Below are 10,838 nucleotides of genomic sequence, written 5' to 3'. Positions count from 1 at the left end.
TCATGTTGCAGCGGGTAGATTTGTTCCACCCGCAGTACTGAAAACACGCGGGACACTTTCCACGCTGAGTATCTTTTCTCAGCTTCGGTCCGTGCGGCCCGGCAGGCAGCTCCGGGGCGCCGAGCCCAAACCGGAGCGCTAAGTCCCGCCGCCGCAGGCCCGGCCGCCGGGTGACCCTCTGGTCTGGCAGCCGCAGGCACTGCTGGGGAGGCGGGATCCCGGCAGCGCACACCCCAGTTCGGGGCCTCTTCTCTTCCCAGCCCCGGCAGCTGCTCCTCACCTGCGGCCCGAGCTGCCCAGCGGCTCGGCCGGGCGCTGGGGTACCGCGGCTGCCGGCGGGGAAGCAGGGCCGGCGAGACCGCCCTGAGGGACCCCAGCGAGAGGCGATGCGGGACAGGGCGAACCGCGCCCGGAGAAAGCCTGCGGGAGAGACCCGGGAAAGCAACGGGTGCCGGGGAGCGCTGAAGAACGGTGGGGCAGGGGCAGGGGCAGGGGCAGGGGCAGGGCGGGCGGGGCGCCGGGAGGGCGGGCCGAGCCGGGGCGAGCAGCGCGCAGGCGCGGTGGCCGCTATCCCATTAGTCTCCGCGGGCGGCGGGACGCGGTGCTGGGGCGGCAGGCCGAGGCGGGCCGACTATGTCGGAGAAGAAGCAGCCGGTGGACCTGGGGCTCCTGGAGGAGGACGACGAGTTTGAGGAGTTCCCGGCCGAAGGTGCCGGGCGGGTCGGGGCCGGGAGGAGCGGCGGGGGCGCCAGTTCCGGCGGTAGGCCGCGGCCTGGCCCGGGCCGGTGGCTGAGGCGGGGAAGGAGCGTGCGGCCTCCGGTGGGCGGGAGAGAAGGAGCGGCGGGGCCGGAGCGCCGTGTGTCAGCGGGGCCCTGCCCGCAAGCGGCCCGCAGGGTCCCCGCGGCCCGTTGGCGCGTCCCCGCAGGCACCGCGTCCGCCACTCGGAGCAGGTGTTCGGTGCCCCGCGGGTTCCTGGCCGCCCGCCCGGGGAGAGGTGCGGGGCTGCAGCCCCTCGGGGCCTGTGCCGGGCGGTGTGGGTGTCACGGTGCCGGTGTCACGGTGAAGTGCTGTGTCATGGCGCGATGGAGCGGGGGACGAGCGCCAGGGAAACTTGGTGCCTCTCTGCGCCCTGGTTGAGGATCGCGGGGCAGAGGAGGGATGGGAGCAGGGGTAGGGCAAAAAAAGCGTGAAAACCAAGTAATGCTGAATCTCTTTACCTCTTGATGCACAAATGTTTATGTGTTGACTTGCTTTTCGTAGGTACAAATATACTGAAAGAGGAAATTAGATCTTGACTTCAACAAAACAACTCTGTGTCCTTTTAAAGATATAATCTTGAGAAGGTTCTTATTAGTGCATGATTGGATGTTCTGTGTCCTTGTTTCTGGGAATTGTCTCAAGCTGTGGATTATGGGAAATAATAAAAAGAATGATGGAAGAAATGTCAGGGTTTTTTTTTTCTGCAGTGTCTTCATTGAAGTGTTTGGTTGTGGGTTTTTTTTGTTTTGTTGTGGTTGGTTGGTTTGTTTTGGTGGCCTTACATGTTCCAAATCCTGTGGGACTGTCATATGCAGGGACAGGACTTTGATTCAGTGATCCTTGTGGCTCCCTTCTAACTCAAGACGTTCTATGAAATCCTTCAGTAGCAGTAAAAATAATATTTTTGCACTTACTGATGGAAAAATTTTTTAATGTAGTTAAGATGATAGCTAAACTAAACTGAGTAGCCCTTCTTTCCCATATGTGTTTCCTGAACAGGCAAAATATGTTTATCTTATTTAATGTAAATTAAATATTGGCAGTAGGGATGAAGGGAGTCTCTGAAGCTGCTTCTGAACCTTGGGTTGGTCAGAGCACTGAATTGCTGTTACAGAAAGTGAAATTAATTTTACTTGAATCTAGCTATACTATTAAAACCAAGTACTGTGCAAACTTTCTGGTTAGAACAGAGATTTATTAAAGAGGGACCACGATCAGGCTTCTTGCTGATCTATCATACAAAAAAATAAGAACCTCTAGAGAGGCTCTTTTAAATCTTCAAGTGAGGTAATAGTGTTGAGAGGTTATAAAGAATGTTCAAACCACTTTGAATGTTATCTTCAGTGCTTAGGAAATAATAACGATAAATACATGCTCAAGCTTATGCCAAATAGTTGTTCTGTCAAATTAAAACACACTTTCTATGCAGCAGAAAAACTTTGTGTTCCATTATCCAGTTTTTATCCAAAGGAAATTAGATAATGCAAACTTACAGTAAGAGAGAAAAACACTGTTTTTTGGGGTATTTTATTCCGGCTTAACATTTTTCCTTGAACAATGTATCAAATGAAGTTCATGTATCAAAAGCAGATGTATTGTATTTTTATAGGACACTTCAAATAAAGTATAACGTAAGTATAGCATGATAGATTCTAGTGTATGTGAATTGGTCACTTAAGAACTTTTTGAATGTTGTTTTTTAGAATGTAAAATGGCAATGTTTTAGGGATCTCATCCTCTAAGAACTGTGTTTTGTTTTCCTTTCCAAAGTGCAAAATATGGCAGTGATCAGGTTTTTTGTTTGTTTGTTTGTTTTTAAGGAGTCTAGCCGTGACAAGTTTATCGAAATTGATTTAGTCATTTTGGTGTATTTTAGTAATATTAATGATAGCAGGCTCTCAAATACTCTTCATATTTTTTAAAATTTCAATTTTTAAAATTTTTTAAATTTCATTTAGTCACAGGCATGTAATGTAGCTGGGAATAATAACTTTAGTATGCAGTTCTGGGGTGTGGTGCCAACATACAGATACTGTAGAATCTTGCAGGTACAGTGATGAGAATATAATTTAGGCTTTGCTTTCATTCTCTCCTCCCCGCATCTCCCAGTGTGGAAGATGACATGGACCTTTTTGACTCTTCTTCACTCAGTGTGATTTGGAGCATGTCTCAGTCTCTGCAACTGACCTTTTATGATTGAAGCTGCTGGATGCTGTGGGTTTTTTTTCAAGTGTGTAGATCTGTCTGAGCTACTTGTATGTTAGTAGGTAGAAAAGCCTGACTTTGTGTTAAACTGTTTTGAGCTTTGCTTTTTGTATCTTTGAAATCCAAATAAATGATGTGTGGTAAAAAATCCATTTCATGTAAATAGGCAAGGCTTATTGCAGATAGTTCTGAAATAAAAATCCTTCCCTTTGAGCAACTAGCAGTACAACTAAATTAAAATAATGTATTTTTTTCTTTTTTTTTACACTGCATATTTTCTACACCTTTTCTTCCCATTTCCTTCTTTTGCTGTCCTTAGGACCAATAGGATTTCTATGCTCCTTCATCTATTCCCATTATATAATTTGAGTAGGGAAGTTTAATTGTGATGTCTGGTATGTGTGTGTTTTTGATCAGTTACAAATGCATTTTCTTGTCCTGGTGAATTTCAAATGTTAATTTTGTTGCCTGTTGATGTTAGAAGAAGGAAAAGAAAATGCAAAGACCAATCCTCATTCCTATAAAGTTAGTTGTTTGCAGTGACTTAGTTTTTAATATTTTACCCTACTAGATTTTTTTCCCCCCGTACCTCCATCAATGTTTAATGTTACTTTGGGCTTTAGGATGGGCAGCAGATGGCTTACTGAATTGTAAGGGGGAGAATAGTGTTATCTCTTTAAATATACTAATAGACTTTGAGAAATACAAAGTCACAAGTGTCAAAATTGGAGTGCTTTTTATTTTGGTAACATGAGGAAAAAAAAACTTGATGTCTGCCAGTAGAGGAAAACTGAGAAACTGTTCCCCAGTGAAGTAAACTAACTTGTATTTACACAGTGATTCTGAGCCTTCCTGATATTTCATTTGTGTTATTTTTCTACACTAACTAGTTTGATTTTATGTGCGTGTGTGTAATTAGGTGGATAATCAGTAATTTGTCGAGGGTGATGTGTCTATAAGATAAATAGAAATGAAGTTAGTAAATGGACATCTAGTGTCTTGCCTCTGTAAGGAAACGGCTTCTGCTGGTTTGGAAACCCAGAAGTAGCTGGTTATATGCATAGCAAGTGCTGTTTGCAGATGCCTCTTTCAATCTGCCTTTGCTTCTGCATTACAGATATGCTTTTGGTTTTTATCCATAAACTGTCAGCATCTGATCTGAGTAAACTGAGCATCTGTGTGAATGTGTTTTGGCAAAAGCATTTGATATGTATTTACTTTTTTAATCAGAAAAAAAAAAACAAAGTATGAACTAGAATTGTACACTTCTTGTTGAACTTTTAGGAGTCAAGTATTCAATATTGTGTTCTTTGTACAATGGTGCTACAGCTTGTCTGTGTGTATACAAAATTACCCTTATGAATGTGTAATCCTGCAAGCCATGATGTGAAGTGTCTAATGATTTTTTTTTTGTTATTACCAAGTTGCATTTTATTGTACTTCAAGAAATTGTGGGGCGTTTTAGATATTTCTGTGCTTTTTTATCTCATAAGCATTTAAATTTTATCCAGACCTTTCTCTTAAAAAGGAAGTTGTTGCTAGCTGAAGTCTACCGTATGCAGAGGCTGAGCTAATGTGTCAGTAAGACATGGTACCAAAGCAATGCAGTGCAGAATATTTAGACCTCATTTCCTGTCTTTAGATTGGACTGGTTTAGATGAAGATGAAGATGCGCATGTCTGGGAAGACAATTGGGATGATGACAACGTCGAAGATGATTTCTCCAATCAGTTAAGGTAATTTTGTTTTGAACTTACAGTTCTAGAAGATGGGTAAAATGTTTTAAATGGCGTTGTTTAGTTAATATCTGAAAATGTGAAATCTACTTTAAAAAAATAGAGATCTGAAATAAATGAAAGCTCTGCTTTGTGCTTTTCTATACAAAGCTTTTCAGAACCAGGCTGAAGGGATTACAGCACAGTTTGAAGTACTGATCGGCATTTCATCTTGTGATAATTGTACCAGGAGCCCTGAAATATATCTAATGTCGTTGATGTGTTTAGGGTTTTGCAGTGCTATGCAACTTAGCACAAAGTTCTTTGCAAATTGTGATACAGTTGACAATTTTTCGATTTAACACAAATGAATAATTTTCTAAGGACTTTACATGTATGTGAAAATTCTGAATTGTAGTGTGAGGTTAATGGCAAGGGATACAAGATTCTCTTCTATGATATGTGGTATGCAGAATATGTTGTTATAAAGGTTGGTGGGGTTTTTTTGTGCCTTCAAATAACATTGCTGTTCTTTGTCCAAATGGACAAATTTTCTAGGGATTAGTTATCTATATTAATGTTAAGGTTTCCTTCCTGTGTGTGACGAGCATACTGTTTATGAGCAACAATAGCAAAGTAATTGTTCATAACATTCTTTAAAAAAAGTAATTGCAATTTGGATACTTCTAATCCAGTTGTCTAATCTTCTTTGTTGCTTGTAGTTTCAGTTAATCCTTCAGTGACACAAAATTATAATTTAAAGCGTCAGTACAAACTTACATTTTATAATTAATCCCTCAGTATGTTGCATGAGGAGCAAACTCTGTAATACAGCCTGATTAAACAGCTCCTCAGCTGATCTCCCATGTTGAACTCCAGTGAAAGCGATCTTTTATGTAGAAGATACAAAAATAATCTTCAGTACAGTTGTTTCTTAGTAGGGTTTAAAGGCAGTTAACTTGTATTCCAGTACTACAGTTTGATGTGTAGTGAAACAGAGTTTCAAGGGATAGTGTGATTCTTGATAAACACAGTTGATCTGGACAAACCTTCTGTAACTGTGCCTGAACTGTAGCCTGTAGTATTGGTGACTGTATACTAGTGTTAAAATTACAGTTTGCAATGTTGCTTGGTTGCAGCATGTTTTTATTTGGTCTTTAGAAAGAAAATGCTGCAGTCCTTCATTTCTAAAATTCCACTCTAACATGAAATATTTTTAGAGTTTTAGACTACTGTATCTAGATACATAATTGGTAAGACTAAGAGTTAAAACAGGGTGCCGTTTGGACTGCTGTGTTTGGAGGCAGGTGAGAAGCAAAGTGGGGACAGGACAGGAGCAACGACATTTGGGTTTTCTGGCTTGCTATCCTGGCCACAACTAAGGGGAACAAAGCAGTCTTTTTCCCTCAGAATTGCTCACTGGAAGGTGTATTGCACCAAGACTTAAAAATAGTACACTCTGGTATTTTTTTATTTTAAATAAAGTGAAAACTGAAATTGTTTTGGAAGGACATGCATTTAAGTGCACTCAGGTTAGTGAGCTCATTTGATTTAAGGAAATCTTGAGGATAACTGGTGTAAGATAATTTTTAAAATTTTTTTTTCTCTAATTTAGTGTTTGGAGTTGTTGCAGGCTCACAGGTGCTGCTTTGCGCTGTATTTGTACTTCAGCCATGGTTGGTCAGAAGGCAATAACTGTGATTTAAACAAGTGTTTGAATTTTTCACTTAGAAGTCACTTCTAGTGATCTGAGATATTAAGGTGAAGTTTAAGAATTGCAGAGTGAGGTTGAAGTCATTGGTGTGAACCAAAAAGTATGACATATTCATATTCTAAAATTATCATATATTTTGCAGTATATTTTTTAAAATCTAGATTTCTGACAGTATTTTATTTGTATGTTTTAATATAGCTATCTTTTTTCTGTACAGAGCTGAACTAGAAAAACATGGATACAAGATGGAAACCTCATAGTTTTTCCTGAATATGAAATGGTTCAACATTGAACTGTGGATAGACTATATTGAGAGAAGAAGAAAAGGTGGAAAATGAGAAGACACTTAGTTCATTATCTGCTTGGATTTATTATTATTTTGTACAAAAAATAAAGTTTTTAATCTTAGTTTAGTCATACATTTAACCTTTACTAAACTGGTAACTTGTATTTTGATTCTGAAATGCCTTGTGTGTGGAATTCACAGACTTGCCTGGAATGGTACCGATGCTCTTTCAGTGGGTGATGGTATTGCACCAGCTCCCATCATGGGGAACCACATAAGCATCACCAGAATGAAGAGTAGTGAATGTGCCTGTCACAGGGGATGTGGAGGTGTAAAAAAGAAATAAAATACTCATTTATTCCAATTAAAATGCAGCAGAGGTAGAAAGAAGTTTTGGGGACTGTTAAAACTTATTGTGCCTCAAGATTTCATTTAATAATGACTTGTTTTATTTTTGTTTGTAATTTCCTGTGGGTACAAGTTTGATAGCCTTGAAAGATAAAACCCACTTTCAAGTGCATCTTACAGCAGCAGAAATCCAAACTCTCCAATCTTGTCCTGTCATTTCTCAAGCCTGTTACAGAGGAGACCCCTCTGGAGTTGAGAAGTTCTGTTCTCAAGCTTATTTAAGCCTAGGAATCTCTGCTGAAATTGCTTCCAATTTGCCAGTTACAGCAGTTCATCTGTATAACACAAACATGCCTGCTGAGAACGGAAATCAAACTTCCAACTCACTTCATGGAGGCCGACAGATAGTTGCCAGATAGATATGGCTGTAGTGACTGGATTCGATTACTCTCTGAACTAGAAAACAGAAGGTGGAAATTACAAAACCTATTACCAATTCCATGAATCCTCCCCAGAGGAGCTGTTAAAGCTGGTGAACACAAAGACAGAGGGAGATACGGCAATCCTAGAAATGTAGGCCACAATTGCAAATGATTTTTTATTTTTTTTAAGAGGGCAAATATAGCTATGTACTTATAGAATTTGAATTAGCTGCTTGCTTTTTCAGCAGCTCACTGTAGAGAACAGACTTAATAGTTCTTTAAAGTGAGCTTTCAGAATAAAGGTATTAGTTGATGGATATGCGGTCATGGTATTGAGTGCTTTAACCTTGTTAACTAAGTGAGTATTTCGCTTATGATTGTATTTGTTAATGCAAAATGCTAGGAAGCTTTGCTGTCCTCAAATTATTTAGGTGGTGCTATATTTATGGTGGAGGCAAGATTGGATGTGACCCTTAATGCTTTCTGAAAATAGCTCTGTAAAGACTGAGACCTTCCACTGCCAGTGTTTCTGCTAACCTTGGTGTTTTGGTTGGTGTTGGATGCCTTCAGTTTGTCCAGTTATGTGCCGCTTGGGCAAAGAAAGGGAAGCCTTTTTAAATAGACCTTCTATATGCTCAAGTAAGGGAGACGTTCAGATCAAAATGTGCAGCTCATGCAGCCCATTTCAGTAGAATACGAAGTCCTGGGGTTGATATATTGACAAGTAACAAATGAGAAGTCTGTGTGTTGAGCAGCAAATAGCAATGCAAACATCCTCAAGTTAGTGTTGGGAGTTTAAGGAAAAAAGTACATTCAGCACAGTTCTGGAATTGCTGGTGTTATTAACACATCGGTATTGGGAAGCTGAGTAATGAGACTGACCAAAAGAGGATGACAGAAGAGTTATGGAGATGTCTGGAACAATCTTGGGATGGGGACAGCTGCTTTCCATTACAGGATTCTGGAAACCTGGCTAAGCAGCCTGGTCCCACCAATTGCTAACAGCAGGAGGAAGCCATGGAGGCAGAAAAGCATCTTCGCCTTGAGGAAATGTTTTTGCTGAGCCACAGTTGTCTTGCATTTGTATATTTTCCTGGTTTTTTTCCCAAAAGCAGAGTTGGAAGGGAAGCCTAGGCTGAGGCAATAACCTTCAGCTGCTAGGACATGACATGGAACCCCCAGCTGGAAACAAACAAACAAAAAAAGCAAGCAATCTGCTTTGAAGGTCAGTTTGGTGATACAATGATATAATGCTGTCTGCATAAGAGAATTGTGTTGCAGAGGAGTAAACAAGAAGTCACGTGTGAAGTGGTATGAGAATGTAGCTCATTGCAAAACCAGGCCTTTCATGGAGGCTTGTGGGCTGTATAAATCACTACGCTGTTCTTAATTTTTTTGCCCTGAAGTTTGAGTTGTTCGTATCGGTCCTCTTATTTTAAGCTTACTACTATGAAAATGACTGGGGAATCTTTCTACTTCATGTTGGTTGTTATGTTTCTTTCAAAAAATTTGTGAACAACCCGGCTGTTTTTGGGACTGAAGCTGGACTTTTTGCTCATTTTTCTCCAGCTTTGACAGCTTAGGTGTTGTAGAGGGAAGTTGAGGTGGCTGTACAGGGTGTCACTGCAGCAACTCACCCTAATTTACCTGCCTATGTGGCTTTAAAAGGAACTAATCTTCCTGTGTGCTTGGAGGGTTGAAATTTTTAGATTGGCCATGCTGGGAGAGGTTTTCATTAGAGGTCCTTCCTGGAGGTGCTCCAGGAATCTCTGTTAACTGAATACGTGAAGTGTGGGAGGTGGGAATGCTTTGAGGGAGGGCATGCTGAGAGAAGATGGGGATTTGGGAAGGAGGATCTGCAGCCTGGCAAGGGTGGAAATGTGGGGAGAGAGGTTTGGCAAAGATCTGAGCACAGGAGAGGTTGGGCTTTGTACTTAAGGAAGTAGGACAGTATGTGGAGATGTGTGCGTGGTGATTGCCTGGGTGTGGGCTACGGGGGAGTCTCCACTCCCTGTTGTGGGAAGAAGATTCAGGTCACAAAGAGGTTTACATGGGCCTGTGTTTGGTAACACAACCTCCTCACCAGCCTGTCCATCAGCCGAACTGTGAGGTTCTTGGGCACAGTGTCACCAGTGTGAGCCATGCCGGCGGCTGTGTGTGTTTACCCACCTACAGCTCTGCTCTCCATGGACACTGGGGGGGTCTGCAGCGTGGGGAAGGCTGACTGGCTCTGGCCTAGATGCTGAGGGTGTTCAAAGGCAAAGTGTTGTTCACCTAACTCAGGGGAGAGTTCTCAAGGGTGCACGGCTGCTAGTGAGTTTGGCTTTCTCCTTCAGAAACTACGCACACTTAAGGAGAAATGCGAAGTCACAGATAAGCACACAAAATGGTGAGCAGTTAGAGTTAAGGCTGCCTAGAAAGCCTTCAGTCCAGCTCTTACGTGTCAGAAAAGCCTCGTTTCCCCATCAGGTCCTTGCCTCCCTCTGTTTGCACAACAGCAGGAGCAGCTTTCCTGGATACTTTCTGCTCCTGGGTCACAGTGTGTCCTGTTCCCCGCTTATTGCATTGTGTCCAGGCCGTGCTGTACAGAACGGGTGAATGCGGGTCTCTGTATCACAGCAGTCTGTGTGCTTTGCAAATGCTCTAATACGTTTTCCACCATCCCTGGGAGATGGAGAAATGTTTTCCCCTCTTTGAAGTGTACGCTAATTTTAAGTGCTGGGTGTGAGACCCCAGGACTTCATGTTTCCCTGGATTTGGTAGCATGTAAAATGCTCTGCCCATTCAAATGTTTCTTTAGCTTCAGTTACTGCTGTGCATATTCAGCATTTCTGCTGATCAGGATTTATGGGGTATCAAGTCAGCCACCCAGAAAAGGAGGAACATGCATTACAACCTTGCAGCTTTTGTAGGGAATGAGGCAAGGACTCCACAAGTTGCTACCTTCCCCTGCTAGCTTTTTCTTGAACCTTATTTTCTCTTAGCCTGCTTTTTTCTTGAACACTAACAAGGACTAACAAGTCCCCTGGGGAACAGGGCGAGTGTAGGAAAATATATGATCATAAAATTAAAGACTATGAGAATACATATGTATGGAAAAAGGAATTTATATTGCACAGACCTACAGTTCCAGCATTTCCTATCTTTTTAGTGTCTGACTTTACAGCCCTGGTAATCTCTTAATACACGCATGATCCTGTGTTTCGATAATAATACAGCTAAATTTGATTTAATTCCAAGGCATGCAGAGGAGCAAGAAGATTGATGCCCAGAAAGTTTTTGTGATGGAATTTTATTAAAGAATGAATGTTATGTAACATTTCAAACACACCAAGATCCTTCAAGATGAAGTGTGTGATATAAATGTAAAATATTTGCAAACTGTAATT

The 10,838-nt window shown here is 41.9% G+C and overlaps 1 long non-coding RNA gene across 2 annotated transcripts; it reads left to right on the top strand.

Annotated features, from left to right (window-relative positions):
- Positions 1 to 288: 288 nt before the first annotated feature.
- LOC102088984 (uncharacterized) lies at positions 289 to 6,801 on the top strand. 2 transcript variants are annotated; one of them, XR_010470024.1, is made up of 3 exons: positions 289 to 471; positions 4,607 to 4,700; positions 6,592 to 6,801. It is a non-coding gene; the product is annotated as an uncharacterized LOC102088984 (long non-coding RNA). The 2 variants fall into 2 exon arrangements; XR_010470023.1 differs by lacking the exon at positions 289 to 471 and adding an exon at positions 581 to 709.
- Positions 6,802 to 10,838: the final 4,037 nt, after the last annotated feature.

Source organism: Columba livia, chromosome 2 (assembly GCF_036013475.1).
Source record: "Columba livia isolate bColLiv1 breed racing homer chromosome 2, bColLiv1.pat.W.v2, whole genome shotgun sequence".
Classification (NCBI taxonomy): Eukaryota; Metazoa; Chordata; class Aves; order Columbiformes; family Columbidae; genus Columba; species Columba livia.
The sequence above is the reverse complement of the archived record's forward strand: the minus strand, read 5'-3'. Positions and strand labels throughout refer to the sequence as shown.